We start from the raw sequence: 6,826 nt of genomic DNA, 5'->3' as shown, positions 1-6,826 counted from the left end.
TCCCGTGCTCTGATTGGCTACCCGAGCGGTCAAGATGGAGCCATCTTGACCGCTCGGGATCGCCCGCTTTGTTCCCGCAAGCGAAAAAACTTTTCAGTTCCGTCGACGCTACTACAAAAAGCTTTTACGTCGTAAACTTGAGCTATGAAACCATTTCCCGAAACAACACAAATATTTTCTGCCTGTTTCTAGCGAAAGACAGTCCAATTACAAAGAAATAGGTCTTGAAGCGAACGAGAACAAACTATAAATTAAACAGCAAATGTTAACGAGTTTCGTGAATTTTATTTGCCACCACAACCAGCTATAAGCTAAATACAAAAATTAAAACGCAAAGCGACTTGAAGACATGATATCGGTTTTGTTCGGCGAAAAAGGGAGAGAAATCAGTGACATACCTGAAGAATAAACAATTCGGCAAACTTGTCGTTTGTGTAAATCTTGATTATAATCTTGATGGAGAAAGCGGTCGGCACGGCGAACCATGCAGGCACTGTAAGCTTTTAAAACATCTTCTCACCGAAGCCTCTAACGCTCACGTCGAATAAGGTCGGGTCGAACATTTAAATCAATGATGTAGGAAAGTTCAAGCTCTTCCCGTGAATTCATAAGTCCCAAACGCTTTCAACAATCATAATTTCAATATTCAGCTCGTGTCACCGTGTCGGCAGGTTTGCACCACTAAAGCGCCAGAAGCGAACAAATACGCTGCAAAACGTCCAATAATCAAAAGCTGGCGGCCAGATAGAATGGACATTCTTGTTTTAAGGCTTCAAACTCAACGTCGATTTGCAATTTTAGTATCCTTTTGAGGGTTAAAAAGAGGTGAATTTCGCTGTTGTCGCGTCGTTTTACTTCGTCTCGATTCATTCAAGAATTTGACAGTCACTCATTAAACTTTTAAACCAATGAAATGATTTTAGCGTGCGCCATTGAATGTGCATGAAACTGGCTTCCTTTTCAGTACTCGAAAAAAGTCATATAATAAATCCTTTATTGACCAAGCTTGTTCGGTCAAGAAGGCAGGATATTGGCCTCGTTCTTTTTTTGCGTGTTTATGGACCGAGACGAAGTCGAGGTCCATAAACACGCAAAAAAAAGAACTTGGCCAATATCCTGCCATCTTGACCTCACGCTTGGCCAATAACCCATATTTATATAAGAACACATTCAGCCTGAAAAATGAAAGTCGTTCTTTTATGGAAAAATATCAAAGATCAACACTACTTTTCATTGCACACATAATAGTTCCACCCCAATTACATATGCCTTCTTGACCGAACAAGCTTGGTCAATAAAGGATTTATTATATGACTTTTTTCGAGTACTGAAAAGGAAGCCAGTTTCATGCACATTCAATGGCGCACGCTAAAATCATTTCATTGGTTTAAAAGTTTAATGAGTGACTGTCAAATTCTTGAATGAATCGAGACGAAGTAAAACGACGCGACAACAGCGAAATTCACCTCTTTTTAACCCTCAAAAGGATACTAAAATTGCAAATCGACGTTGAGTTTGAAGCCTTAAAACAAGAATGTCCATTCTATCTGGCCGCCAGCTTTTGATTATTGGACGTTTTGCAGCGTATTTGCTCGCTTCTGGCGCTTTAGTGGTGCAAACCTGCCGACACGGTGACACGAGCTTAATATTGAAATTATGATTGTTGAAAGCGTTTGGGACTTATAAATTCACGGGAAGAGCTTGAACTTTCCTACATCATTGATTTAAATGTTCGACCCGACCTTATTCGACGTGAGCGTTAGAGGCTTCGGTGAGAAGATGTTTTAAAAGCTTACAGTGCCTGCATGGTTCGCCGTGCCGACCGCTTTCTCCATCAAGATTATAATCAAGATTTACACAAACGACAAGTTTGCCGAATTGTTTATTCTTCAGGTATGTCACTGATTTCTCTCCCTTTTTCGCCGAACAAAACCGATATCATGTCTTCAAGTCGCTTTGCGTTTTAATTTTTGTATTTAGCTTATAGCTGGTTGTTGTGGCAAATAAAATTCACGAAACTCGTTAACATTTGCTGTTTAATTTATAGTTTGTTCTCGTTCGCTTCAAGACCTATTTCTTTGTAATTGGACTGTCTTTCGCTAGAAACAGGCAGAAAATATTTGTGTTGTTTCGGGAAATGGTTTCATAGCTCAAGTTTACGACGTAAAAGCTTTTTGTAGTAGCGTCGACGGAACTGAAAAGTTTTTTCGCTTGCGGGAACAAAGCGGGCGATCCCGAGCGGTCAAGATGGCTCCATCTTGACCGCTCGGGTAGCCAATCAGAGCACGGGATTCGTTTCATCTTGACCGCTCACGGAGCTAGTCATATAATAAATACCTCTTATTAATCGAGTTCAAGGTTCGTACTGTAAAATACGGACCGAGTTTTTTCCCGTCGATTTATGGCCCAAGCGCGAAGCGCTTGGGCCATAAATCGACCGGAAAAAACGAGGATCCGTATTTTACAGTACGGACCGAGAAAACGAGGTTAATAAGATATTTATTATATCTCTCACTCTGGAGAAAAGAAAACATTTCAAGTCAAGCGTGCGGGAAGCGGCTTCGTTTGACTGACGTACGTCAAAGGCGAAAAGACGAGTGAATTTCATTGGCTTTCGTAAACAATTCGGCCGTTTACAGCGCCACGCGCCTTACCGTGGCCACCCAACAAACTCTTTTACAAGAGTGCTCTCGTAATATTATTATTTGTTTGGCGAACATGCCTCCTTGCAAAGTTGAATACGGTCAAATAGATACTTGTTACATCGTATTTATCAACAAAACGCAGTGAAAACGTAAAATATTACAAGATGACACTTGTAAAAAAGTTTGTTGGGTGGCCACGGTAAGGCGCGTCGCGCTGTAATAGCTCGATTGATAAGCGTATAAACATAGTTTGAATCCAGCCTTCACTACTTTATTTCTGCAATTAGTTTTACAGTAATTTCAGTGACAGGATGAAAACTAGATACAGTGCAAGTTTCCTTTGAAATAACTTCTAAAGTTCCTTGCTTGGCAACGAAAGTGCCGCGATTGACAACATGTTTTTATTAGCTTATCAAACTTTCGAAAACTTATGGCAGTGTTTCTAGAAAATACTGAACGAAAAAACACATATAAAGTTTGAAGGAACTACTTGAAAAATCCCAAGATATCGCCGTCCACGTAATGCTAAGTTGTGTCTTCCCTAGAGGTGCTAGGCGGCGTTGAATGCTTCGTTGAAAGCTTGAAATGCTGTCTGGCTCGTACTCATCGCATTTGCGTAGGTCTTTGAAAAACTTTCCAAGGAGCTTATCGAGGACGTTAGCAGGTACGGTTTCTACATGAAATGTTCCATCAGTCTGCTCTTGACAATAATTGTCGAACCGTTTCCATTCACTTTTCGTCTTCTTGACCGTGTTTGCAGATTTCTCGGCACTGATGAAACTTTCAAGTTCTTGACTTGAATCCTGCTCGGGTTGCTCTAAGTCCGCCACAGCAGGGAAGTTTTCTCCTCCTAACGGATCACAAAAATTGAGTTTAAAGTTCGGTAGACCTTCTTCGCTTCGCCTTTTTTCCTTGCTTTTTTCCTCTGACTGCGAACGTTGTAGGAAGTTTTGAAAATCTTCTTCGCGAGACATTTCAACTTGCAAAGGCGTACGGCATACGGCATCAGGAGAACTCTCAGTCAAATTTCGCGGGCCGTACTGCAGAATACGGCCCGTAAAATTGACCAATCACAGCGTGCGTACTATCTCAGAGATATAATAAAGTACAGTATTGCCTTGATTTATCAATTTTATTAAAATTAAAATACAATTGTGTGCATATATATTGATTTCATCTATTGGTAGCCTAGTATGTTCCTTATTTTAAGAAACTTTTTTTAAGAACACTTAAGAACACTTACAGGCTGATTTTGCAGATTATAACCCTTTATATAAGAACCAAATCAGCCTGAACCGCCAAAATAGGTGTTCTTATACGCGGGTTTTTACTGTATTACCTTATTATAGGAAATTAACGCTTCATGAAATTAACGCGAATTTTAAAAATTTGCGTTTATTCCGTTAACTTTAAGTGGAGCGTTAATTTCTATGACCTTTATTTACATTATTTTAGCCCCGATTTCTCGAGACAGTCCAGACGCTCTTGACTTCCAAGAAAAGGCATTATTTTATCAGGGTAGAAATCTGCTGGTATCACTAAAACTGTGAAGAACGCTCGAGGCGGTTTGGAAACTTGTACCTGCTGTCTCAACAAGTTTTTTTTTCTGTGTGTGTGTGTGTATGTTCCCACCAGACCGTACTTACAAGGACCAGAATGTGTTTACACAACTACGTTGCGAGGACCAGCGTAGTTGCGAGGACCGATACCTGGTCCTCATAAACCTTAACCCTATTCAGACCGGGGGGGGGGGGGAGGGGGGCTTTTGAGGCCCGCGCTGACTTTGAACTTTTATAACTTTTTAAAGATTAAACCAAACGCGGCCAAACTTTCTAAGTTTTCCTAAAATTTATCTGGCAACAATTTCGTGGGGCTGGATGATGTGTAAGGAACTTGACATCACCATGGCAACGGCATTTTGATAGGCATGTTTTCCCAAATTTGTAATTTTGCTTGTTTCTGTTAATAACAATCAACTTTAATGGAATTATTTTTACATTTTCACGGGTTTAAAGCACATTTTAATTCATTTTGAGTACTTTGCGGTGATTTTGGGTGGTTTTCTGGTATTTTGGAAAATTTTTGAAATTCAAGATGGCGGATCCAAGATGGCGGCTGTTTTGACATCATGATGTAATTGTCACGTGATTTGACGTCACCGTCCCACGTGACGTATACTAAAAGAAAGAGTTTCGGACGTACAATACATCCTATAAGTTTCAAGGTAATTGCTTAAATATTCTGGAAGTTACATAGGGGGGGGGGGGGGGTTCTGAGAAGGTCCAAAAAAGCCCGGTCTGAATAGGGATAAGGCTCCAAACGACCTAAATCATGGAGAAACGTGTTGACGAGCAGTTTTTATGGTGGTCCTCGTAAAAATACATCGAAACAAAGTCCAACCGACTTGTATACAGCCAGAGCTGTTCTTTAATTGGTAGCGTCGCGAGCGATGAATAGCAACGCTTGTATACAGCCGTTAAGTGTGTTTTTGTCAACCATGAGAACAAAGAAATTTAATAGCAGGCGTCTAATATTAAACTACTTAATACTACGTCTAATAACTACTTAATACCTTTTAAAGATGTTATTTGGTAGCGTCGGCGAGTGATGAATAGCAACGCTAATATAAGCACAGAAACTAAGGCCCGAGGGTAAGTTTAAACTGGGTGGTTATGACTGTGCTGTTTACAGCGTGCATCAGAAACCAAACTAATCTGAACACACGTCTGTACCTTTTAATATTCAATGTTCCTTTCTGTGCACTTGCACATGAAAAAAGTCTGCCTGGATTTTATTTGTGCTTCTATGTACACAGTCCGTAAAAGATTGTAGGCGCCGCACAGTTGAACAGAAACAGTGTGGAACACGCCATCAATATCGACACCTTAGCGTTATCAATTAAACCTCAAAATCGTCTAGACAAACTACGCCGACGCAAATATATTTAATCTCTTTAAATCAAGCAAGCGTAAAAAAGTTTTGTTAAATATTCATTCAAGGTTGAACTCAGCAATGGAGCACTCAGTGCACCTTGTGGGCGGAAAAAAAAAAGAAATTTAATAGCAGGCGTCTAATAACTACTTAATGCCTTTTAAAGAAAGAGCTGTTATTTGCTAGCGTCGGCGAGCGATGAATAGCAACGGTATATTAGCACAGAAACTAAGGCCTTAGGGCGGAAAGTTTAAATTGGGTTTGACATCGTTCATCAGAGGTCAAACTTATCTGAACACATGTCTGGACCTTTTAATATTCAAAGTTCCTTTCTGTGCACTTGCACATGAAAACGTCTGCTTGGATTTTATTTGTGCTGCATGTACACAGCCCGGGGGGGGGGGGGGTACTCCCTATAATGGCCTATACGGGGAGGCTCCGCCCGAAAGGGGTACCTTTTTCAGGCTTCAGGTATATAAAAGGGTAGGGATTTCACGAGTTTAAGTATATGAAAGGGTATGGAAATCTGTCATTTGGCCATTTAAAAGGGCCTTTAATTAAAATATTTCGAACAGACGCAATTTATGGCTGTATTATTTTAATTTATTAAGCGCTACATAAAAATGACAAGAAAACGTCCTATTTTAAGTCCACGCCATGTCTCTTAGGTATATGAAAGGGGTACCTTTTTTCAGTTAAAGGATACGAAAGGGGTACAATTTCTGTCACAAATGGTATATAAAAGGGTAAGGGGTTAGAACTTGGGGCGGAGCCTCCCCGTATAAAACTTTTCTTAGTACCCCCCCCCCCCCCCGGGTACACAGTCCGTAAAAGATTGTAGACACAGCACAGTTGAACAGAAACAGTGTGGAGCACGCCATCAATATCGACATCTTAGCGTTATCAAACCTCAAAATTGTCTAGACGAGCTACGCCGAAGCAAATATATTTAATCTCTTTAAATCACGCAAGCGTAAACAAGTTTTGTTAAATAATCATTCAAGGTTGAACTCACTGAATAGAGCACTCGATGCATGTTGTGGACGAAAATTCTTGAATGATTTTACGCACGACAAAATTTCAACCTTAGCTTGCTGTCAAGTGGCGTTCTTTGAGTGAGACTCAGGGTGCGTTCCATTTAATCAAATAGTCTGGTGTAAATTAAAATGGAACGACATTTTACGATCAAACCGTGTCAACGGGAAAGGAATAACGCTTATCATTTTGCATTTCTTTGCCAAATCCCCGCA

The sequence above is a fragment of the Oculina patagonica genome, chromosome 1, assembly GCF_052425735.1.
Source record: "Oculina patagonica isolate OP01 chromosome 1, crgOcupat, whole genome shotgun sequence".
Lineage (NCBI taxonomy): Eukaryota > Metazoa > Cnidaria > Anthozoa > Scleractinia > Oculinidae > Oculina > Oculina patagonica.
This window is presented reverse-complemented; position numbering follows the sequence as displayed.